Genomic DNA, 27261 nt, shown 5'->3' on the forward strand with positions numbered 1-27261 from the left:
ATTACTTATTTTTATTAATACTGTATAACTATATCAATTAAAATTGGAGTTTATAATTCATATTTTAGAGATCATTTAGAATTTTGCAATGTAATTTAAAATTAAAGCTAGGTTGAAGCAAGAACCCTAGGTATCTCAGGATATACTTTCTTTGTGATGAGTGATAGTTCTATTAAAAATCAAACAATCAGTATGCAAAAGATTTTTGAGTAGCTACTACATATAAAGTAACATGATGAACGCTGGGTGGGGTAAGAGCAGAGAGAATAGGAAAAAGCTGGGCAAAAGCTGGGCAAAGTGGTACTGTTATGTAATAAAAAACAGCTTTTGATCTCATGTTCTTTATAACTTTGTAAGTAAATGAGAAGACAAAAGCAAAGATTATCAATAAGTTAATTGTCTTAGATGTTAACTTCAATTTACAAATTGTTTGAAAAATTCATTCATAAGTCTATTATTTGCTCTTCAGAGAGCATTTTCTTATAGAAGCATTTTATAAAAATAGTGGTTGGGCTCTCAGATTAAGCCACATATATACTACATAACTTGTATATTAGCTGGATTGCTGTTTTAGTGATATTAATTGAACTGTAGAACCCAACTGCCATTATTTCTGTAGGCAAATATATTACAGTCTCTACTTGATAAATTTCTCTGCCTAAGCAACAGTATCTCTTCTTTATTTTTTTTTTTTTTTCGGTACACGGGCCTCTCACTGTTGTGGCCTCTCCCATTGCAGAGCACAGGCTCCGGACGCGCAGACTCAGTGGCCATGGCTCACGGGCCCAGCCACTCCACGGCATGTGGGATTTTCCCAGACCAGGGCACGAACCCATGTCCCCTGCATCGGCAGGCAGACTCTTAACCACTGCGACACCAGGGAAGCCCTCTCTTCTGTCTTTTACATCAGGAATTTTAGTCTGTTCTTTTTTTTTTACCACCATTCATTCATTTTTCAAAGTGTACTGAGTGTCTATTATTACAAGAAACTCTCCTTGACTTGGGCAATACAGACAGGTATGTTCCTGCTCTCACTAAGAGATGTTAGAGTATTCTCCACCTGGGCTCACATGGGGCTGGGCCTCTAAAAAAACAGAGGATTCCAATGAGAAAGTTGTTGATGAGGACTTTAAGGGAATGAGACATGGAAGTATTAGCTACTATGAGCAGCTACAGTGACCACCATGGTATCAGAGGGAGGAAACATAGCAAAAAGGAAACAGTCCCCTGAGATGCAGTAATAGTCATTCATTAATGCAATTTATTCAAATCTATAGGTTCTCAAGTCCCAGATTAGTTGTACATAATCCCAGAACACAGGATTATGTGTCAGAAAGGCCTTTGTCCTTTACTGGCTGTGTGGCCAGGGGCAAATTATTTAAGCACTCTAAATCTTGGTTTCCTCATAAATAAAATGCAGACTGAAATGCTTACCTTGTAGAGCTATTATGAAGAATAAGTAACATGATATATATTAAGTGCCTGGTATACATTTATGCAGTTTTGAAATTGTAGCTGCCATCATCATCATGGTTCTCATCATTATTTTCTGGTTCATTTTTCAGTTTTTCATAAGATGTAATAAAACTGTTAACTTTCAATTAATGTAATACAAAAAAAAAACACTCTAACATGCTGATACTCTATTTTGCTTCCAGTGCTTTAAAGAGAATTAAATTCTGACCAGCATTAAAACAGTTTTGCTACTATCACTGAGAATCTATCAAAAGAAAGAAAATTCCTGTTTAATTTTGACTCTAGGTCATTAGATCACTAGGCAAATATGGTAAAGATAATATATGAAGAGAGAGAGAATAATTTCATTTAAAAATATCTTAAATTATTAAAAATAACACGAAAACCATTAAATCACTGAATATTTTCTAAAATTAAAAATCAGGTTTGGCTTCTAGCTTAAGAAAGAGGACTGAACACACATGTTTATTTTCTCATTACCTAGAATTCATTAACCAAAGAAATAATATAAAAAGAAACATGAGGAGAAATATCAACAAAAGAGAGATGTAAACAAATGGAATATGAAAAGCATATGAAAGCAGGATGTTTGTAAAAGCAGAACAGAAGAGTAATACTAACAATAATAGTACTTTTATGTTTAATCCTTAAAATAGGTAGTATTAATCACATGAAAATATCAAGGCACGAGTGATGTGGCCAAGGTTACACAGCTAGAAACATCAGAGCCAGAATTTAAACCTAGGCAGTCTGCTCCTAATGACTAACTTAAAAAAATAGAAATATTTACATAGAAACATGAATATATATACATATTTATATATACATATAAAATTTATAAATTTATATGGGATATATATATATCCTTCCAACTGCAGTAAAGGAAGGACCTGGCCTGCCAAGTAGAATCCCAAAAAGGGTCTGAACTAAGAGAAGATGTTGGGATGAAGGAAAGAGTGTTTTCCAACCTGAGAAAGCAGTGAAAGAACTCTCAGAATGACAAATGTATGGTAGAGCCCAAGAGTGAACAAGGGAAGAAGTGAAATCACAAGATGGCTGATTGGAAAGTCCCAGTGCTCCTTCCCCCATAAAAACTTCAATTTAACAACAATATATGGACCAAAATACTGTAACGAGAATTCCAGAATCCAGTTAAGATGTTGCAGTACCTGAGTGCAAAGCTGTGAACAGCCACATTCAAATGGGTAAGAAGAGCAATTTCACTTTAACTGCATCAGCCCCTCCTCTAAGCTGGCACAGCTCAGCAGTGGTAGAGAATACCCTGGCTTACACTTTTTACACTGGGGGTGAAGAGAAAATAGAGGCTGTATCTGACATTCCAGCTCTTCAGAGGGCTACTGAGGGACTGGTATCTGTCTTGTCATAAAATGTCAGAAAATGGCAACTGTCTCACCTAACCTGGGATGCTGATGGGGACTCATCATATGGTAGATATCTGGAGGCCTCTGAGAACAAGAGATAGCAGAGAATCTTGCTACTGTAAGTTCTATGGTTTTACAGTAGCAAGATTCTCTGCTATCCCTTGTTCTCAGAGGGAGCAAAAGATTATGAGCCCCTGGAAAAAGAAACCAGCAATACTAATTGAGAAATTGCACACACGAGGCTCAGAGAATTTGCATCCCCTTCCCTCCAAGAAAGGGTTAGAGAGGCCCCCAGAATCTCTAGTCAAGCTGATTAATAAGAGTCTTCTGCACAAAGAGCAAGTTCCTAAAGGCTATGAAAGGTGGCTGTTATTTCAAATGTGCCAATCCTAAAACAAAGTTATGGGACACATGAAGAAACAGGGCAACATGGTCCATACAAAGGAATAAAATAAATCAGAAACTTATCTTAAAGAAATAGAGGTATAAAAATTACCTGACAGAATTAAAATAACCATTATAATGATACTCTATGAGATCAAGAAAATGATGCATAAACAAAATGAAAATATCAACAAAAAGATAGAAAATATTTAAAAAGAACAAAATAGAAATTTTGGAGCTAAAGAATACAATAATTGAACTAAAAAATTCAGTAGAGGAGTTCAACATCAGACTCAATTAAGCAGAAGAAAGAATCCGTGAACTTGAGGACGGGTCACTTGAAATTATTCAGTCAGAAGAACAAAATGAAAAAAGAACGAAAAAGAGTGAAGAAAGCCTGAGGAACACATGGGATATCATAAGCAAATCAATATATGCATCATGGGAGCCCCAGAAGAAGAAGAAAGAGAATAAGGGACAGAAAGCTTATTTAAAGAAATAGTGCCCCAAAACTTCCCAAAAATGGGGAAGGAAATGACATCCATATTTAAGAAACCCAATGAATTCCAACCATTGTGAATCCAAAAAAATCCATACTAAGACACATTATAATCAAACTGTTAAAAGTCAAATAGAGAGAAAATTTCAACAGCAGAAAGAGAAAAGCTAACCACCATGTGCAAGAGAAGTTCCATAATACTACCAGTGGATTTTTCAGTCTGAACTCTACAGACCAGAAGGCAGTGGTATGACATATTCAAAGCGCTAAAAGGGAAAACTTCCAACCAAGAATACTATATCTGGTAAAAAATGGGGGACTTCAAAAATGAAGGAGAAATAAAACCTTCCCAGGTTTCAAAAATAAAGCTGAAGGAGTTCATCACCACTGTATCTGCCTTATAAGAAATGCTAAAGGGAATCCTTCAAGTTCAAACAAAAGGACGCTGAACAGCAACACAAAAACATATGAAAGTATAAAGCTTGCTAATAAAGGTAAGTATATAGACAAATACAAAATACTGTAATGGTGGTACATAAATCACTTTTAATTCTGGTATAGAAGTTGAAGGACAAAAGTATTTTTAGACACTATTACTATAAAAATATGTTAATGGATACACAATATGAAAGGATGTAATTTTTGACATCAATAACATAAAAAGTGTAACAAGGGGGGAGTAAAAGTGAAGAGTATTTGTATGCAATTGAAGTTAATTTTATCAACTTAAAATAGATTGTTGTAAATATAAGATGTTTTATGTAAGCCCTATGGTAACCAAAAAGAAAATACCTTTTTGTGTAGAACATCCACAAAAGAAAATAAGAAAGGAATCAAAACATATCACTACTAAAAAAAAAAAAAATCAACAAAACACAAAGGAAGTAAAAAAGAGAGGAAAGGGGGCAGGTGACAAAAATGTTACAAGACAGAAAACAACTAATAAAATGGCAATAGTAAGTTCTTCTCTATAAATAAGTACTTAAATGTAAGTGGATTTTACTCCCCAATCAAAAGACATAGAATGACTAAATGGATAAAAAAAAGATCTAACTATATGCTGTCTGGAAGAGACTTTTGATTTAGGAACACACATAGAGTGAAAGTTAAAGTATAAAAAACAATATTATATGCAAATGGTAACCAAAAGAGAGCAGGTGTCCGGGTGGGTCATAATCATATCAGACAAATAGACTTTAAGTCAAAAACTGTCAAAAGAGACAAGGAAGGACATTATATAAGGCTAAAAGAGTCAATTAACCAGGAAGATACAACAATTAAAAAGATATACGCACCTAACAGCAGAGCACCCAAATATATGAAGGAAACATTGACAGAAGTGAAGAGAAAGATAGATAGTAACACAATTATATTAGGATATTTCAATACCTCACTTTAAATAATGGATAGATCCAAATAGAAGATGAATAAGGAAACAGAGGACTTGAACAACAGTATAGACCAAATGAACCTAATAGCATATACAGAACATTTCACCCCCCAGCAGCAGAATACACAGAGTTCTCAAACACACACAAAACACTCTCCACAAGAGATCATATGTTAGGTCACAAAACTAGTCTCAACAGATGTAAGAAGACTGAAATCATACTAAGTATACTTTCCAACCACAGTGCAATGAAACTAGAAATCAATAACAGAAGGAAAACAAAAAAATTCACAAATGCATGGAAATTAAGCAACATATCCTTGAACAACCAATGGACCAAAGAAGATATCAAAAGAGACATTAGAAAATATCTTAAGACAAATGAAAACAAAAACAACATACTAAAACTTATAGGATGCAGCAAAAGCAGTACTAAGAGGGAAGTTTATAGCAATAACTGCCTACATTAAAAAGATGAAAATTCTCAAATAAACAACCTAACTTTAAAGCACAAAGAACTAGAAGAAAAACAAAGGCCAAAGTTAGCAGAAGGAAGGAAATAATAATCATCAGAGCATAAATAAGTGAAATAGAGACTAGAAAAACAACAGTAGAGATCAATAAAACTGAGTTGGTTTTTTAAAAAAACGAACAAATTGACAAACTTTTAGCTAAACTAAGAAAAAAATAAAGACTCAAAATTATAAATGAAAGAGGAGATGTTACAACTAATGTCACAGAGATTAAAAGGATTATAAGAGATTACTATGAGTAATTCCAAGCCAACAAATTGCATAGCCTGGAAGAAATGGATAAATTCCTAGAAACATGCAATTTATCAAGAATGAATCATGAAGAAATAGAAATTCTGAACAGACCTATAGCTAGTAAGGAGTTTGAATCAGTAATCAAAAACTTCCCAACAAAGAAAAGCCCATGACCAGATGGTTTCACTGGCGAATTCTACCACACATTTAAAGAACTGATGCCAATCCTTCTAAAACTCTTCCAAAAAACTGAAGAGGAGGGAACACTTCCAAACTCATTTTATGAAGCCAGAATTACCCTGATACCAAAACCAGAAAAAGACATCAAAAGAAAACTAAAAAACAATATTCTTAATGAATATAGATTCAAAAATCCTCAACAAAATAATTACAAACTAAATTCAACAATACATTGAAAGGATCATACATCATAACCAAGTAGGATTTATCCGTGGAACACAGGAATGGTTCAACAAACAAATATCAATCATTGTGATACATGACATTAATGGAACAAAGGATACAATCACATGATCAACTCAATAGATGCACAAAAAGCATTTGACAAATTCAACACCCTTTCATGATAAAAACACTCATCACACTAGGAATAGAAGGGAATTATCTCAACATAGTAAAAGTCATATATGACAAGCCCACAGCTAACATCAGAATCACTGGGGAAAAACCAGAAGCTTTTCCTCTAAGATAAAGAACAAGACAAGGATTCTCACTCCTGCCATTTCAATTCAAAATATTACTGGAAGTCCTACTACAGAAATTAGGTAAGAAAAAACAGCATCCAAATTGGAAAGGAAGAAGTAAAATTATCTCTGCTTACAGATAACATAATCTAATACAAAGAAAACTCTAAAAATTCCATATATAAAAAAATTGTTAGAGGTAATAAATGAATTCAACAAAGTTGCAGGATAAAAATCAACATTAAAGGGGCTTCCCTGGTGGCACAGCGGTTGAGAGTCCGCCTGCTAATGCAGGGGACACAGGTTCATGCCCCGGTCCAGGAAGATCCCATGTGTTGCGGAGTGTCTGGGCCCGTGAGCCATGGCCGCTGAGCCTGTGTGTCCGGAGCCTGTGCTCTGCAATGGGAGAGGCCACAACAGTGAGAGGCCCGTGTACCGCAAAAAAAAAAAAAATCAACATTAAAAAACTCAGTTGAGCTTCTATAAACAACAATGTGCAATCTAAAAAAGAAATTAAGGAAACAACCCCATTTAGAATAGCATCAATAAGAATAAAATACTTAGAAATAAACTTAACCAAAGATGTGAAAGACTTTTACACTTAAAACTATAAAACATTGCTGAAAGAAATTAGAGGACACAAATAAATGGAAAGATATAAATGTGTTCATGAATTGGAAGACTTAATATTGTTAAAAACACCCATATTACCTGAAGTGATCTACAAATTCAGTGCAATCGCTACCAAAATTCCAATGACATTTTTTATAGAAATAGAAAAAATAATCCTAAAATTCATATGGAACCATGAAGGATCCTGAATAGTCAAAACAATCTTGAGAAAAAAAGAATGAAGTTGGAAGCCTCACACTTCCTAATTTCAAAATATATTACAAAGCTAGAGTAATAAAAACAGTATGGTACTAGAACAAAGACAGATATATAGACCAATAGAACAGAATAGAGAGCCCAGAAATAAACTCTCACCTATGCAGTCAAAAGACCTTCAACAAGAATGGCAAAGCTGCACAATGGGGAAATGCTGAAGTCTCTTCAACAAATCATGCTGGGAAAATCAGATATCCACAAGCAAAAGAATAAAATTGAACCCTTATCTGACACCATTCACAGAAATCAATTCAAAATAAATAAAAGACTTAAACATTAGACCTAAATTTGTAAAATTTCTAGAAGAAAATGGGGAAAGCTTTATTACATTGGTCTTAGCAATGATTTCTTGGATATGACACCAAAACACAGGTAATAAATGCAAAAATAGACAGTGGGACTACATTAAACTAAAAAGCTTCTACATAGCCAAGGAAACAATAAGCAGAATGAAAAGGCAACCTGTGGAATGGGAGGAAATACATGCAAACTGTATCTGATAAGGCATTAATATCCAAAATATATAAGGAGTTGCTACAACTCAATAGCAATAAAACAAATCACTCAATTTAAAAATGGACAAAGAAAAATAAAAAATATAAATAAATTAAAAATGGACAAATGACCTAAATGGACATTTCTCCGAAGAAGATCTACAAATGGTCAATAAGTATATGAAAAGATTTTTGACATCACTAATCATCAGGGAAATGCAAATTGAAACTACAATGAAGTATCATCTCACACCTGTTAGGATGACCAATATGAATGAAACAAAACAAAACAACAGAAAATAAGAAGCATTGGTGAGAATGTGGAGAAACTGGAACCCTTGTGCACGGTTGTTAGAAATGTAAAATGATGCAGCCACTATGGAAAACACTCTATAGGTTCCACCAAAAAATAAAATAGAGCTACTACATGACCCAGCAATCCCATTTCTGGATCCAAAGAGAACTGGATCTTGAAGAGATATTGCATTCCCACGTTCATTTCAGTATTGTTCACAATGAGCCAAGAAGTGGAAACAATCTAAATGTCCATCAACAGATGAATGGATTTTAAAAAGTATAATACATGCATACAATGGAATATTATGCAGTCATTTAAAAAAAAGAAGGAAATTCTGTCATATGCTACAACATGGACGAACATTAAGGATATTGTGCAAAGTGAACTAGAAGGACAAATACTGCATGATTCCACTTATATGAGGTATCTAAAATAGTAAAACTTATAGAAACAGAAAGTAGAATTGTAGTTTCCAGGGACGGGAAGAGAGAAATGGGGAGTTGCTGTTCAATGGGTAAAGAGTTTTAGTTATGCACTATGAAAAAGTTCTGGAGATCTGCTGTGCAACATCTGCTGTACTCTACACTTAAACTTTTAATAAAGAGTTAACAGGATAGAATTATTGAATTCTTGGGGAAGCTAGAGGACGTTCAAGCACAGAAGCCCAGAGCAAAAGAAGGCAGTCAGCAATTCCAGGAAAAATAAAAGGCTTTACAAGAAAGACATGTTCCAAAGAGGAAGAAAACTGAAATATATAATGATTTTGAGCAGCTCATGAAATGTTGAAAAAGAAAATTCATTTTACCATGATGTTAAGAACACTGTTGGGTTTTTATTCTTCACTATATATATTTTTAGTTATTTTCTTAGTGGTTGCTGTACAGCTTACCACATACATTCAGTTATTAGGCTCCATTAATTGCTCGCTGATTGTGCTATTGTTTTTGACAGAAACCTGGGGCATAAAATGCTCTGGTGGTATGATGCAATTAAACTCTAGCTCCTTTGCAGTTGAGGTCATTGTTTGAGGTTCTTCTGGCCCCAAGAGGACTCTCCTTAGTTGTCTCTTTTCCTGGTTCTCTCTGGTATAGTAGCTGGCCTATTGTTTAGCCTGTGTCTCTCATAAAGCTACCTACCTCCTCTTAATTGCTTTTCACCAGAACTTCCATTATTTTTTTAATTTAGTTTAATTTTTATTTTATTCGGGAGAATAGTTGATTTACAATGTTGTGTTAGTTTCAGGTGTACAGCAAAGTGATTTAGTTTTTATATATATATATATCTATAGATATAGATATATATATATAGATATAGATATATATATATCCCTTCTTTTTCAGATTCTTTTCCCATATAGGTTATTACAGAATACTGGATTGAGTAGAGTTCCCTGTGCTATACAATAGGTCCTTGTTGATTATTTTATATACAGTAGTGTGTATATGTTAATTCCAAACTGCTAATTTATCCCTCCTCCCCACCTTTCCCTTTGGTAACCATAAGTTTGTTTTCTTTCTTTTCTTTGTTCTTCTTTTTTTTTAAATGTAGTTTCCTATTAAAGGAACTTCAGGTGTGAGGTAGGTCAGGGAGATTTTTAATTAATTAATTAATTTGTTGCATTGGGTCTTAGTTGTGGCAGGTGGGCTCCTTAGTTGCAGCTCACGGATTCCTTAGTTGCGGCTCGCTGACTTCTTAGTTGCAGCACATGGGCTCCTTAGTTGTGGATCACCAGCTCCTTAGTTGCTGCATGCGAACTCCTAGGTGCGGCATGCATGTGGGATCTAGTTCCTGGACCAGGGATCAAACCCAGGCCCCCTGCACTGGGAGCACAGAGTCTTAACCACTGCACCACCAGGGAAGTTCCCATAAGTATGTTTTCGAAGTCTGTGAGTCTGTTTCTGTTTTGTAAATACGTTCATTGTACCATTTTTTTTTAGATTCCACATATAAGTGCTATCTGCTCTTAAAACAATTTCCAGAGACTTTCTATTATTGCTTTCTAGAATGATTTTCACCAGTAAAGTTGTTTCACCAGTGAGAGGGTCTTTAGAGTTCCTTATGCTACCATTCTGGAAGAATGTTGTTTTCTGAATGCCATAGGAGTCATGATACTAGAGCCATAGAGAAAAAAATGTAACCTATGCACACTACTTGACTCTAGAGTGAGAAATATTTAAATAGCTATAACTATGTAAAGGTTTTTAAAATGTGGTTTTAAAAAAGTTTTTTAGAATCAACCTTTAGGCAAATTGTTTAACACTTAACTATGGTTAGAGAATAAAAGATATGTTAACAACCACCACAATAGAATCAGGGGTAGGGAGATAGAAGGAAGAACAGAGAATTGAAAGGAAAGGTAGAATTATTTATCTCTTCTTAAAGTATAAAAAATTAATAAACGGAAACCTCATGTAAATAGAGTTGGGAGACCAGATGGGGGAGCCACATGCCCCAAGACAATAGCAGAGCTCAGTAGGAAGAAGAAAGACTTCCTCCTCTTTCCTGTCAAGAGCTCATCCTGGGAGAGGCTGTCACAATTCAGCCAATGAAAAGCCATGGACTGTTTGCTTACTATGGCCCTCCCAACTCCTTTTCCGCCTCTAGAAGAGTTCTTCTCTCCATTTTTGCAGGGGGCTTGCACGTTGTTATGCTTGCTGATCCCAAATTGAAATTCTTTGCAGATCCTGAATAATAACCCCCCTTGTTTTGTTTTGTTTTGCTAGAGAAATAACTGGCAGTCTATTTGTTTTAGGTCAACAATTTGATGGCCCTTATGAGGATCCCCAGAAAACCCCCAACAACTCTGAGGCTGGTGAGCAAACAGGTGTAGTACCAACATTGAGCCCTTGTTGCTCACTGCTTTTTTCATCAACCCTGGATTTTGAGGGTTAGTCATTCTCCTGGATTTGAGCTTCCATCCACTTTGCATTTTGAAGCTCTCCAGGTTTTATTCAGGATCTATTTTAAGGTTTCTTCCTTTCTGGTTAAGGCCTTGCTCTGTATGTGAGTATTCATTTGGCACTTTGGTATGATTTTGAAATCAGACTGTTCCAGCTGGAACTGGCTAGCCTTCGGCCCATTCCTTTTGGAACAGGAGCTGTTCCTCCTGGAACTGGCTAGCTTTTGGCCCATTTCTTCAGGAACAGGGGGATGTTTCATTGGAACTGTGCCAGTTCAGCCTTTGGCCCAATTCCATTTCGAATAGGGGCTGTTCTATTGGAACTGTGCTGAGCAGCTTTGGGCCTGGCTCCTCTGGGACTAGACTGTTCCTTTAGAACTGGCTGGTATTAGGCCTGCAGGTTATTTGGGCTGTTTAAGCTATTACAGCTATTTGAGCTTCTTGAAAGTTATTCTCTTACTCTAGAGAAACCCTCCGAGAAATGGGATCCCAGTTATCTAAATATTTTGAGGGTCCCCCTCTTACAGGGACCCTGGCCAATTTTTGTTTGAAAACCACGATTCTTCCTCAGGCACATTTCTAACTAAATGGATTGACCCAATCAAAGGCAATTTACAGTATCAATGGTGATTATGAGGAACTTTTTATATCTCCAAACTTAACTTTTCTTAAAGCTGAATTGGACAACCATAGCTCTAAAATTTCCAAAACTGAATGGAATGCATATTTCAATTGGTAATTTGAGGGTTCCAAATGTTATCAAGAGCCTAAAACCGCCTCTCTGCAAAATAGGACTTTAAGTTTTACTGAGGCAAACAAAGAAAGAAAGATAAAATGGCTTCCTAAGCCTCATGCTCTTCTTCTTTGGCTTCTTTATCTCAGGCTTTGCCTCTGGTGCTACCTTCCTCCTTTCCTTCTATGCCATATACAGCTCCTCTATACCCTCAGTTCCACCATACTAATTCTCTCACTGAAGTTCCCTTTTTCTCTGAAACTCGCCACTCCCTTTCCCTCTGAACTTGTCCCTTAAAATTAAGCCTTTCGAGGATCCAGAGGCTAAACCCTTAATTTCTTATACTCCCTGGATTAAAGGTGAACTGCCAGCCATAGTCAAAGATTTTCCCGGAGTAAATGAAGATTCTCACAGATTTGCTGAGGAATTTAATATAGTCAGTCAAATTTATCAACTGGGTTTCTCTGACATATCAGCTAGTTCATATACTTGTCAGTGAAGGCCAGGTTCAGCATTGGATGAAAAATGCTAATTCGGAAAATCTTAAAAGATCTCTAGAATTACAACCAGAGACCCACCTACTAACTTATTATATGATCAGGCTCAGGAAATTGCTAGGTGTCTTCATAGGGCAATTTCTAGGGCTTTTCCAAAGCCTATTGATTAGAACAAAATTCAGACTTATACACAAAATTCTGATGAATCTGTTCATTACTATTACAATCGACTTCAGATTATTTTTTAAGAAAATTCTGGTCTTCCTTCAGATGTTGTTTCACCAAGGTAGCTTTTAACTCTATGTTTTTTAGTGGGTTGAACCTGGATCAGCCCACTAAATAGGATGCAATGGGAAATTGTGTTCACTCTAGATTTAGTTAATCTGGCAAACCAGCTCTCTCACACTCTAGAGGAGTCACCTAAAAGGGAGACCACTAAAATTCTTAATCTTCAACTCCAGCAAAGTAAGCCCCCTAAATGAAACAAAACCCTCCTAGTTTCTGCTATTATTACAAAGAGCCAGAACATCAGAAAGGAGATCGGTACAAATGTACCTTCAGCCCTCTAACCAATGTCCTCTCAATTCTCAATGCCATGGCTCCAAAGAACTACAGGGGCTCTTCGCAATCTTCTTCTTAACTGGCTTAGAGAAACATTTCTCCAGATTGAGGATGAAATTCTTCCAGTCCTAACTGACAACAGAGCCACACTCTTGGTGCTCAGCCCCACTACAACAAAGTGGCCCCTGCCTCGATGTACTAAAACAGTCCAAATAGTGGGGATCTCTAATGAACCTCAAGAGGTTCCTGTCTCTAAACCTATTCCCTTTTGTTTAGGCCCTTTGAGAGATACACACCCTTTTCTCCTTAGTTCTTCTACCTCTAAGCATTTGTTAGGCTGAGACTTCTTAGAGAAGTATCATGCCAGAATTTCTTTCTCCCGAAAGGAGTAAATAATTCTAGGACTTCACAGTAGTCATTAAAGCAGCCAACCAGGTGGATTAAATGACCCTTTGACATCTTTTATTTGCTTTGTCTCTGATGGTACTAGAGTTGAATTCAGGAAACAATGATCATTTTTCTCTGTTGAATCAGCTACCACCCTCCTCATGGAGAAAACCTCCAGCTAATATTGGCAAAATTCACAGCACAACTTTCATCAAGATTCAAACACATCCTTCAAAACTTCTTCCTGGAATTAATCAATAGCCTATAAGTAAAGAAGTCCTTCAAGTTATAAAGCCCATAATAAAAGCTTACAAGGCTCAAGGCTGCATTATCCCTTGTATTAGGTCCTATGATACTCCTATTTTGGGGGGTGGGGGTTGAGAGTTTATTCCTTAAGTAAGAACCAAGCTTAATTTATTCACAAAAGAAAAAAGAGTTGAGGCAAGGGGAAAGACAAGTTTTACACAAAATTACAACAATAACTCCCTTTGGTAAAATGGGTGGAGGTTTGGGCTTCCCTGGTGGCGCAGTGGTTGAGAGTCCGCCTGCCGATGCAGGGGACACGGGTTCGTGCCTCAGTCCGGGAAGATCCCACATGCCACGGAGCGGCTGGGCCCGTGAGCCATGGCTGCTGAGCCTGTGCGTCCGGAGCCTGTGCTCCGCAAAAAAAAGGGTGGAGGTTTGTCTAGGATGTCAAAGCAATAAACAATATTGTTATCCCTTGACAACCTGCCATTTCTAACCCTCATATGATGCTAACATCCATTCCCATTGGAAATAAATTCTTTACTCTAATTGATTTATGTGGTACATTCTTTGGTATTCCAGTTGAAGCTAGCCAATACTTCTTTGCCTTTACTTGGGAAGAAAAACAATTCACCTGGACAGTAATGCCTCAGGGTTTTACTGAGAGTCCTTTTTATTTCTCACAAATTCTGAAGGCTGATCTGGTTGACATAAAGTTCCCTGGGGGTTCTGCTTTGTTGTAATATATGGATAACTTGCTTCTTTGCTCTCTGTCTCAAGCCTCCTCACAGGAAGACAGTATCCATTTGCTAAAGCCTTTAGCCTTAAAGGGACATTAGGTTGCCAAGGAAAATTGCAGTTTTCCCAAGCCCAGGTTTGATATTTGGGGCATCTGATATCAGAACAAGGGTTACACTTAAATTTAGATAGGCTTCATGGTGTCCTAAATTTCCCAAAACCCAAAACTAAGCACCAACTGCAAGGTTTTCTCCGGCTAGCTTGTTACTGCTGAAATTGGATTCCAATTTCTCTCTTATGGCCAAACCTCTGTATTTTTTGATAAATAACAACCCTGACCCAATTTTATGGGAAGAATAAGATGATACAATATTCTAGTACTTAAAGGAGAGTTTGATAAACCCACCTGCCCTTGGGCATCCCTATGCTCAGATTCCCTTTTCCTTTGTGTATGTGAAAGGGAAGGGAATGACTTTAGGGTTCTCATCTAAAAACAGGTCAATGGGACCACCATTGACCCCTTGGGTACTTTAGCTAGTAACTGGATCCTGTGGCAAGAGGACAACCCCCCCTTGCCTTAGAGCCATTACTAACACCACTCTTTTGGTTAAGGCCACTGAGAAAAATGTTGTGGGATCCCCTTTAACAGTTTTTGTACCTCATCCAGTAGAAGTCCTCCTGACATCTCAATCCACTCAACATTTCTCAGTTGGCTACCTCATCTCCTATGAAGTCCTTCTGTTAACTCCTCCTCTTTTATGTTCTAATAAGCTTAACCCTGCTACTCTTTTCTCCTCTTTCTTTGATGAAGTCTTTCAAAACTGCTTAATGCTGGTGAATCACCTCCCGACTCCTCGTGATGATCTGCAGGAAATTCATTTTGGTAATGCTGACCTCTCATGGTTCACTGATGGTTCTTATTTTAAAGGTAAAAATGGCAAATATTGTGCTGGCTATGCTGCTGCAACTGCCTTTGATAGTGTTGAGGGAGTATCTTTTCCTCTGGCTACTTTAGTCCAAAAGGCTGAATTATACACTCTTACATAGGCTTGTACTTTAACCAAGAGCAAAACTGCCAATATTTATACACATGGTAGATATGCTTTCAGAGTAGCTCATGATTTTTTAATATTATGGAACAATATGGCTTCCTTACTTCCAGTGGAAATAAAGTTTAAAATGGCCCCTATGTTCAGGGATTATTGGATGCATTACTTTTATCTGACACTTTAGCTATTATCAATATTCTGGGTCATTCTAGACTTGACTCTCTGAAAGCTAAGGAAAATTACCTTGCTTACATTTTCACAAGGAATGCTGCCCTTAAAGGAACCAACAGCAGCCAACCCTTTTCACGGTCCAAAGGGATATTTCTCCAAATGATAACTTAGAAAAACTGGCTAGAGAAGCCCAACAATTGACCTCAGAAAAGGAAAAACAAGATTAGAAATTCAAGAATTGTTGGTTTGATAAAAAGAGAAAGTTCTGGTTTGGACCAAATAACAACCTAGCCCTACTGGAGACTCTAAAATTCCCACTCCTCACCACTGTACATGCATTAAATCTTTGGTCTACTGACAAAATGATAGCTTTCGTGAATCAATATTGGTAGGGAAACACTAACAAAGCCACAAAAAGTGCCTACTTTACTTGTCCTGCTTGTCTGAAATACAACCCAGGGAAGCCTGCTTTTACTGCTCCTGGACATTTTAAACTGCCTAATGGACCATTCGAGGTCTGGCAAATGGCGTCACACAATTTCCTCTGTCTCAATGGATATAAGTATGTTTTAGTCATAGTCTGCATACTTTCACACTGAACTGAAGCTTTCCCTTGCAGACGAGCTACTGCCTCTCTGTGACTAAAGTTCTTTTGGAAAAGATTATGCCCAGTAAGAGAACTCTTGAACTTCATAGCCATCCCATTTCACTAGTCAGGTACTTCAACAAGTCTGTGCTGTTTGGCTGGCTTTACAACACTTTCACTGTTCTTATCACCCTCAATCCTCTGGTTTAGCTGAATGCATGAATGGCATTGTTAAGACTCAGTTGGCAAAACTTGTAGAATCTCTCCAAATACCTTGGCCAAAAGCATTGCTGTTGGTCTTTTAAAATCTCAGATCCACCTCTTTGGGAATTCATAAACTCTCACTCTTTGAGATAGTCACTGGATGCCCAATGCATGTGGCTCCTAACTCTTTTGACCTACAGCTGATAAAAGGAGAGATATTCCAATACTGCAAAGGCCTAATTACTTCTATTAAAAATAAAAAAGTATTTTCGTAGAGCAATCTTTTCAGAGTGCACTCTCAAGAGACAAAGACCTTGAGCATCACACCTTGCAATCTGAAGATTTTGTCTATTGGAAAAGACACATTCAGAAGGACTCTCTTCAACCTTGCTGGAAAGGTTGAACACCTATCAGGTGTTGCTAACTGACCCTTGTGCCACCAAACTCCAGGGAATAGACTCGAGTTCACGTGACACACCTAAAGAAAGCACCAAATCCTAATTGGACTTGCACATTATCTGTTGACCTCAAAGTAAAGATTTCCCAGAATTGAAGCAGATGACATCTGATGAGACATCTTTTCCCAGATATCTAAACCAGGCCTATTGGATGTCTGTCACCAAACCTTTGATGATGACATGTGCTTCAGATGATCTCCAGTGTCTGTGATCTTGATAACATGGACTTTAGATAAAAAGTGTCTGAGAGTTCTTCCTCCTACATCTCCTTGTTACTCAAATGTGACCTCAGTAGGTTTCAAATTTGTGCACTTTCCTTCCAACGTGGGACACTATACTCAGGTAAGGTCCTTCCTTGAAAGGAGGACCAAAAGCCTTCCAAAAAGCCACTGAAACCAGAAAACCTGACTCTTGACCAGCAGTGCTTTCAGAGAAAGATCTTGATGAAAAGGGGAAAATGTAAAAAAATGATAAACAGAAACTTCAACTAAATAGAGTCAGGAGGGGAAGTTCTCATGCCCTATGACAATAGCAGAGCCCAATAGGGAGAAGAAAGACTTCTCCTTTCCTGGCAAGAACTCATCCAATGAGATTGTCACAACTCAGCCAATAGAAAACGATGGACTATTTGGTTACTACGGCCCTCCCAATTTCCTTTTCCCCTCTATAAAAGAGTTCTCTCATTTTTGCAGGGGGCTTGCACGTGGCTTGCCATGGTTGCAGATCCCAAATTGCAATTCTTTACTGACCTTGAATAAACCCATTTTTGCTAGAGAAATAACTGGCAGTCTATTTGTTTTAGGTCAACACAAAGTAGAAAGTAAAGAGAATTATCTACAACTCGTGGAACAAGAAATAGAGGCTTATATGCGTTACTTGTGGTTATTTGTTTATTTATGTACAAAGGTTACTGGAATGATGAGACTTAGGATATGATATAATTATTTTGGAAGGAGAGACAGCAAGAAGAAAGGTTGGAGGTGGGAGTAGAAAGTGAGCTAAATCTATATTCATAAGAACAAAAGTAAATCAGTCACATTTAATATTGGTAAACCAACAAATAGTAACATAAGCATATTATTTAGAGATATTTAGGTACTACCAAAAATAAAAACAAATCTAGGATAAAAGCACTTTCAGTGAGCTGGTGCTTTAATTATAATCTTTCTTTACTATTTGCATTTTTCAGGATGTTTATGGATTATTTTGATAACAATAAAATGTATTTGAAAAAATAATTGGTTCCCCTTGTGGCAGCTCTAAATTTACTTTCTTATTTCGATGTGTAAAAATTATCTTGAAGTCCCTCCTGTATCTAGTTTTGTCTTTTAATTTTCTCTCTTTAAAAAATTCAAAAGTTTGCAATCATGGGGAAGCCATTCCAGTATTTCTCTGAAACATATCATACCCTGCTTGATTAGAATTATATGCTCAAGTTATTTGGATCGTTTTCAACGTATGTCATCATCTAATGTTCAAAAAGTGATCATCTTTAGCAGTATCTGTCCCTGGTAGCTTTTAAAACAGGTTATTCCTCAATGTCATTTTCACTGTAATTCAAAACTTACTGCTTCTGTGATAAAGAAACATGTTAAACTTGCTTTTTGGTCATTAACTTAATGTACCCATCTTGTCTAGATTCTGAGATAGCCATAATTTTTTCCACTTCAGTTTGTAAAAACTGCCTCATTTCTTTTTCCATGTAGAATAAGCATCGTAGAAATACTAAAAACATGAATTGCTTAAAAATTATGATACAAATTTAATTACTTGTGGATATTGAATACAGGATACTTTTGTGGTGGTCTATGTATCAGATTATTTGTGTACCACTTCAAATCCTATCAGCCATACCTCTTCTTCTAGCCTCTGCTGCAGTGATCAGTTCTTCAGGGACTTCAACTGTTCACTTTCAGGTGCAACCCCTTGAAGCCTTTCTTCAGGCTGCATCATGTATCTTTCTTCCTGCTCTTATACTGCTGCCATCCTTAACAATGGGTGATAGAGGTTGCTGGATATATGCTTCCCCTTTTCATCCCCAGGGCAAACATTTGTGAGTTGCATTTCATAAGCCTTCTTGGAGATCCTATCAAATCAAGCATCAGTCACCTATACTTTTGACCAACTAGGTAACACGGTTTCTTACTGGCTTTATCTCCTTCCCTATATCACTGTCTTAGTCTATTCAGGCTGCCATAATAAAATGCCATAGACTGGGTGGTTTAAACAATAGAAATTTATTTTCTCACAGATCTGGAGGCTGCAAGTCCCAGACCAGGGTGCCAGCATGGTTGAGTTCTTCTGAAGACCCTCTTCTGGCTTGCAGATGGCCACCCTCTCCCTGTGTCCTTACATGGCAGAGAGAGATGAGAGAGCTCCTCCCCTCCTTACAAGGACACAATTGATCAGATTTGGGCCCTACTCTTATGACCTCATTTAACCTTGATTACCTCCTGAGACACTATCTCCAAATACAGTCAAAATGGAAGTTAGGGCTTTAAAATATGAATTTTGAAGGGACACAATTCAGTCCATAGCAATCAGTCCCTCACTGTTCTTTACTCCTGCTCCTTAAGATCAATTACCTTCAAGGAAGCATCTGACTTAGGCTGTGCTTTCAGGGGAACCGAGGATACAGTATGTTTTGTTCTATATGTGTGATAACAGAAAAAAGGATTCACTGAAAGCTTAGTCATAAGGCATTATTCACGATGCTTAATTAATTCAATAAAAAGTTAACGAGTGTCACGCAAGACACCAGGCTAAGTGTAGTATTAAATAAGAGACATGATCCTAGTGGCTTTCTTTAAACGCAGAAGAGAAATACTACACAGTCAATTACATAATTATATAAATACATTTGTGAAATGTACCATAAAGAAGTCTAGGTCACTAATGTAAATAAAAGGGGAGCCACACCTTGAGTCTGGGTGCCTAAAGAAAACAAGGTTTAAGCTGAGATCTAAAAGATGAACGAAATTTAGTAAGAAATGATGATGTGGGCACGGTGGTGCGGGTGGTGGGCTAGAGAGAGCAAAAAGCAGGTAGAAAGGCCTGAGTCAGGGAGACATGCACAGGAAGGTTAGCATAGCTGAAACAGAAGGGGAGTGGGGGGAAGAGATGGGGATGGGACTGTGAGATAGGCAAGGCCCAGACTGTGCGGACTGAGCATTGAGGGTCCTAGTATTTTGAATGTTAAAATGAGAACCCTAGGAAGCCTTTGAAGAATTTTTTGAAAGATTTTTTTTTTATCCCATTGTTGTTTTGGTTTCTGTAACTAATGTTGGTTACACAGCCCTCATTTACAGTTCATTTTGTTAATTGAAAATATCAGATCTAGGCATATCTAGATCAATTGTAGCTCCAGGTCTCAAGGAATGACATTAAAGGAAAGTACTCAGGTCACGGAGAGGTCTTGCAAGAAGAGTTAGTGGACATAGTAGAGAATTGTGGTAGGAAAGGTCCTCGATCTGTCATTCACCAAGGGAAGTGTAGGTGGCAGATCAGGTGAGCTACCACAGATGCCTAATCTACGTTATCATGCATGTCACTCCAAGACATGATTTCTGAGTTTCAGGTTGGGATCCAAGGACAAATTCTAATATGAATAACCTTTCCACACTTAACGAAGATACCCAGACACTTGTCTAGGGACAAAAAATTAACAATAGAGCTCCAGGCAGCATGTCTGTAGTCTGAAGTAAGATGACTATTTGTTTAAAAAAAAAAAAGTAAGACTTAAAGTATCCACACTGATCTTGAACCCTCCCCTAAATGGAGGCTTAGAGATAACATCTACAGTAGTCTCCAAAAACGATCCATTGTGTCTACAATATCTTGTCCCAAATCTCTGGCTCCAATTTTACAGTTGTGCCAGGATTAGATGAAAAACTATTAGGTGAAAAAGCAAGGCTTGCAGGCCTACAAATGTCTTGCTACTGTTCTGTTCATATATATATGAACTTGCCAACGTCTTTCTGTAAGGCAGTTCACTAGTAAGGGGCAGTGTATTCCCATGATGGGAAATTCCTCCAAATGAATTTTTCTGTTACTTTACCTCAAAAAATAAAATAAAATAAAATAAAAAAGGCCTAACACCACAGGAGCTTGAAGGGAAAACATTTGAGAAAAGTTTTCTATATTCTGAAAATTTGGTAAATGTATTGATGACAAAAGGAAACTAAAATGCAAAACAAAGAAAATATGCCAAATTTCTCACAGGAGTAATATAATAAGAGAAAACTAGCATGATAGTAGATGTATACATTAAGCATACATCTAACATAAATATATATATACATACATATAACAGAATATTATTTAAAAGGAAGAATTTTATTTGAAATAACAGAATTTTATTTGAAAGAAAGTTGGGAACAAAAACATTTATTAGCCATTTGATCCCATTTATATTACTAACAAAGGGCACATCAATGGATATTTGAAGTTATTTATCTGCATATTTTAGCAAAATCACTAAATTAGCCAGCTCTTCTGTTAACTTACTCCACTTAAGCAACAAAAACCAAGCAAACTGCTATTTCTGACTCATCTGAATAAAGGCAAGTGAACTTAAGACCTAACTTATTGTAAAATAAATTCTTTAAAGCTATAACTCATGCCTTTACTCTGATTTACACTTGGGAAAATTAATAATTATTTCAAATGAAAATTTAGTCACTGCTCAAAGATTAAAGTACTAACACATTTTTAAAAAGAAGAAGAAGAAATCAGGATAAACCCTTCATCTTGCTGGAGGACTCATGTAACTTGGCTCTTGGAAACCAGTACCATGGTGTCCAGCTGTAAGATTGGCCCATCCATCTTCAACAGCAACCTGGCCAATTCAGGGGCTGAGTACTTCTAGACACTGGTCTCTGGGGCAAATATGTGCATCTGGATACAACAGATGGGTATTTGGTTCACAGTGTCACTTTTGGTCACCCTATGGTAGAGTCTCCAAAAGCAGCTATGACGGGATCCTTTCTTTTTTTTTTTTTCTGCGGTACACGGGCCTCTCACTGCTGTGGCCTCTCCCATTGCGGAGCACAGGCTCCGGACGCGCAGGCTCAGCAGCCATGGCTCACGGGCCCAGCCGCTCCGCGGCATGTGGGATCTTCCCGGACTGGGGCACGAACCCGTGTTCCCTGCATCGGCAGGGGGACTCTCAACCACTGCGCCACCAGGGAAGCCCGGGATCCTTTCTTTGAAATGCACAGGATGGTTTCTAGGCTGGAACAGTTGGTAAAGCCAATGGCTGCAGTAGGGGTCAATCCATATATATGAGAACCCAGGGGCCTTAATTAAAGACATTTGGGAGAATGAGACAAAGGTTGGACTTGCCATCAAACTAGGAATGACAGTTGAGTATTTGGCACCATGGGCTAATCAGATAGATATGGCCTTGGTTACACCAGTTGAACCTGGGTTTGGAGGGCAGAAATTTATGCAAGATATGATGCCAAAGTTTCATCAGTCAAGGGTCCAATTTCTGTCTTTTGGCAGAGAGGTTAATGGTGAAGTGTAGACCATGACACTCTCCATAACTGTGCAAACACAGTGGCTAACGTGATTGTGTCTGGCAGTGCTATTATAAGGAATGAAGACCCCAGATCTGCGACCAACCTGTTAAGAGATATTTGCTCAGAACCTACTCAGAAACAATCTCTTCATTGGTGAAATCTCAAGGAGCCCAATGTTTCTATTCATGAAATTTCCCTTTTATTGGAAAACAAGAATGTTGACTACCAAATCATATTGCATGAAGTGGTGCTGCTTTCCTGAGCAATTATTCATTCCCATGACTAAAACCTATTGTGCAAAACGTTCTGAGAGGTTAGAAACTGGGGTGCATACCTACATTTTTAATGATGGCATTTAAAGATTAGGGTACAGAAATACCCTGTTTATTATTGGGAGATTTGATTTTTATAAAGAGTAAAAATATAGCTGTCTTAAGATTATAAACAGAAATGTATCTTAATGCCTAAAGAAGGCATATTACCTATTATGAAGAAAATTATTTTTCTGCATTTCTGAAAAGAATTTTCTGTTGTTTCCCATCTGTTATCCAAAAGTAAATGAAGCCCTTATGTTTTTCCTGTTTCATCATTTGTGATTTGATAATATGAGCAGAATAAAACTAATGAAAAATATAAGCTTGAATCTGGTTAGGATGGCATACCATATTCCTTTTGCATCTAAAACATCTATATTTTCCCTTTTTACTTTACAGTCAAATACATAAAAACTATTTTCAAAATGTCTGAAGCCCAGGGGTTTTCAGGTGGTCTGCTCTAAAATATAGGCATTGATTTTATCAGGATGTTTTCTTTGCCAGCTTTGCTTAAGGGGTAGATTATTCAGTGATTTTTCCTCCTTTCTTAATGCCACCTACCATTCTTAAGGACATTAAATAATGCTGTTGCTTTAGTTCTGAGTACAAGGAAAAGTAAAGTCTCTATTTGGAAGTAATATTGAGCTGAAACTTGACTCTGCCCCTTTAGGCCTATTTGACCTCTGAAAAATCACACAACCTCTTTGAGCTTCTATTAACTCATTATACATCAAATGTAATTATAACAATTGTGCAGGATCATGTTGAGCCTTAAAAGAGGCACCATAAAATATGCAAAGTTTCCAGTACTATTCCTAGAATTTAGTAGATGCTCAATACAGTATATAAGTTTATGTTATGAGTTATAAAGTACTTTGATATAATCGCATTAAATTTACAAATCATTCTTATGACTGCTAGGACAGGTATTTTTCTCCCCATTTAAAAATAAGAAAGTAAAGCTCAGTAGCAGGCTGGTACCATGGAAAGTCTCTAGTAGGCATAGAATTTTTGGTCTGTACTCCTTTTAAAATGCAGCCCATAGGGAACACACCCTAACAAAATAAAGACTATGTGACAAGCCCACAGCTAACATCATATCCAATGATGAAACGTTAAAAGCATTTCCTCTAAGATCAGGAATAAAACAAGAATGCCCACTCCTTGAAGTAAGTCAGAAAGAGAAAAACAAATATCGTATATTAACACGTATATGTGGAATCTGAAAAAAATGGTATAGACGATCTTATTTACAAAGCAGAAATAGAGACGTAGACGTAGAGAACAAATGTATGGATACCAAGGAGGAAGGGAGGGGATGGGATGAATTGGGAGACTGGGACTGACATATATAGACTATTGATACTATGTAAACTATAAAATAGATAACTAATGAGAACCTACTGTATAGCACAGGGAACTCTACTCAATGCTCTGTGGTGACCTAAATGGGAAGGAAATCCAAAAAGAGGGGATATATGTATCCGTATAGCTGATTCACTTTGCTGTGCAGTTGAAACTAACACAACATTGTAAAGCAACATTTATACTTCAACAAAATTAAAAAAAAAAGATTGCCCACTCTTGTCACTTTCATTCAACATAGTATTAGAAGTTCTAGCCAGAGCAACCAGACAGGAAAAAACATAAAAGGAATTCAAATTGGAAAGGAACAAATTAAACTGTAACTGTTTGCAGATGACATGATACTATACACAGAACATTCTAAAGACACCACGAAGAAACTACTAGAACTCATCAATGAATTTGGAAAGTTGCAGGATACAAAATTAATATACAGAAATCCGTTGCATTTCTATAAACTAACAATGAGAACTATCAGAAAGAGAAATTAAGAAAGTAATCTCATTTACAATTGCATCAAAAAATAAAATACCTGGGAATAAATCAAACTGAGGAGGTAAAAGACCTATGCTCAGAAAACTATAAGACACTGAATAAAGAAATTTAAGACAACACAAAAAAGATGAAAATATGTACCAGGTTTAGGGACTGGAAAAAGTAATACTCTTAAAATGACCATACTACCCAAGGCAATCTACAGATCTAATGCAATCGTTATCAAAATACCAATGGAATTTCCCACAGAACTAGAACAAATAATTGTAAAATTTGTATGGAAACCCAAAAGACCCTGAATAGCTAAAACAGTCTTAAGAAAGAACAACAAAACTAGAGCTATCACACTTCCTGATTTCAAACTGTACTACAAAGCTACAATAATCAAAATGGTATGGTACTGGCACAAAAACAGAAACATAGATCAATGGAACAGAGTAGAGAGCCCAGAAATTAACCCACATTTATATTAATCTATTACAAAGGAGGCAAGAATATGCAATGGGGAAAAGACAGCCTCTTCAATAACGGTATTGGGAAAACTGGACAGCTACATACAAAGGAATCAAACTGAGCTGGTTTCTGACACCATATAAAAAATAAACTCAAAAAAAAAAATAACTCAAAATGGATTAAAGACTTATATGTAAGACCTGAAACCATAAAAATTCTAGATGAAAACTTAGGTATTACACTCTTAGATATTGATCTTAGCAAATTTTTTGGATCTGTCTCCTCAGACAAGGGAAACAAAAACAAAAATAAACAAATGGGACTACATCAAGCTAAGAAAACTTTTGCACAGCAAAGGAACTATCAACAAAATGAAAAGGCCACCTACTGAATGGGAAAAGATATTTGAAAATGATATATCCAATAAAGGGTTAATATCCAAAATATACAAGGAACTCATACAACTCAACATCAAATAAACAAACAACCCAACTAAAAAATAGGCAGAGCACATGAATAGATATTTTTTTCAAAGAAGATGTACAGATGGCCAGCAGGCACATGAAAAGATGCTCAACATCACCAGAGTAATGCAAACTAAAACCACAGTGAGATATCACCTCACATCTGTCAGAACGGCTATTATCAAAAACACAACAAATAACAAGCACTGGTGAGAATGTGGAGAAAAGGAAATCCACATGCTCTATTGACAGGAATGTAAATACAGCCACTATGGAAAACAATAGAGAGATTCCTCAAAAAGTTAGAAATAGAACTATTTCTGTAAGCAAAGGTGGTGCCTGGATTTGGCCCATGAGCCATAGTTTGTTAACTCTGCTCTAGACTTTTAGAGATATAAGGAATTTGAGAACCTATCTGACGGGGTTTTCTTAGAAGGGATTTAAGGATTGGAATTTGAGAATTTTGGAGGCAGTTATTCCTGGGTTACTAGACCAGCTTTGTAACATTTCCTAATTGTCTTATCTCGGGCAAATTATTTAAGATGTCTATGCTTTGATATTCTCATCTCTAATTGAAGGTAATCATATATAATTTATGGAGGTGTTGGGAGAATTAGAAAAGACACTTAAAGTACTCAGGACAGTGTCAGGCACACAGGAAGCACCTGGAAGGTGTTAGCTGTGACAATCACCAATCCATTTTACAGAGGAGGGAGCAGAAGTCTAGACCCAGTTAAGGACTTGCCTAAGGTTACAGTAATAGTGGCAGAACCAGCCGTGCTTGTGCAAGTCGCAAACCTTTTGAGCCTCTGTCACTTGAACTGCAAAATGAGGGGGTTGGACAACATCTTCTCTTGGGACCTTCTAGTTCCACTGCCATCATTCTACTAACTGGCACCCTAGGGCTTAAAGAACTAATTTACCTCGGTAAGTACATTCCTTACAGTCTGGAAATGACTTCATACACAGCATCAGTAAACTGGCAGAAAAATCAGGCATTTGAGAGGGAGACTCTGATTTAGCATTAATAAACATACATATATTTATATATAATGTATAATTATGAATATTATATAATATATATTATATATCTTTTTTTAGTCACATATCTTAAATATCTAGGAAGGGAGCCAAGTCCTTGGCAATTAGTATTATGAATAATTGCACTGAATACATTTCAAGTCGTTCTTGGATATGCCTCAGGGACTTTTATGCCATACATTCTTATAACAAGTCAAGTATTTATGCATGTTCAGATTATTTTGACAAAATGATTAAAGTAATGAGATGGAAAAAAAAATCGAACTACAATATGATCCAGCAATTCTACTTCTGGGTATGTATTCAAAGAAAATGAAAACACTAATTTGGAAAAAATGCACCCCTGTATTCATTGCAGTATTATTTACAATAGCCAAGATACGGAAGCAATACGGAAGTGGCAATTAATAGGTGAATAGATATGGAAGCAACCTAAGTGGTGATTAATAGATGAATGGATAATGTGTGTGTGTGTATGTGTATATATATATATATATACATACACACACACACACACACACACACCACACACACACAATGGAATATTAACCATACAAAACAATGAAATCTTGCCATTTGTGACAATATGAATGGACCCAGAGGGTATTATGCTAAGTGAAATAGGTTAGACAGAGAAAGACAAATACTGTATGATTTCATTTATGTGTGGAATCTAAAAAATAAAACAAATGAACAAACATAACAAAACAGAAACAGAGTCATAGATACAGAGAACACACAGGCTGTTGCCAAGAAGGGAGAGGAGTGAGTGGAGGAGAGAAATAGGTGAGGGAGA

At 36.8% G+C, this 27261-nt stretch overlaps 1 protein-coding gene and 1 pseudogene across 9 annotated transcripts in view; one reads left to right on the plus strand and one right to left on the minus strand.

The window, feature by feature from the left end:
- Window positions 1-27261, minus strand: part of SLC4A10 (solute carrier family 4 member 10) — a 312233-nt gene that overhangs the window by 43033 nt on the left and 241939 nt on the right. The window lies entirely within an intron of this gene.
- On the plus strand, window positions 21604-22490 carry LOC137225954 (ribulose-phosphate 3-epimerase-like; annotated as a pseudogene).

Source organism: Pseudorca crassidens, chromosome 6, assembly GCF_039906515.1.
Source record: "Pseudorca crassidens isolate mPseCra1 chromosome 6, mPseCra1.hap1, whole genome shotgun sequence".
NCBI classification, from domain to species: Eukaryota; Metazoa; Chordata; class Mammalia; order Artiodactyla; family Delphinidae; genus Pseudorca; species Pseudorca crassidens.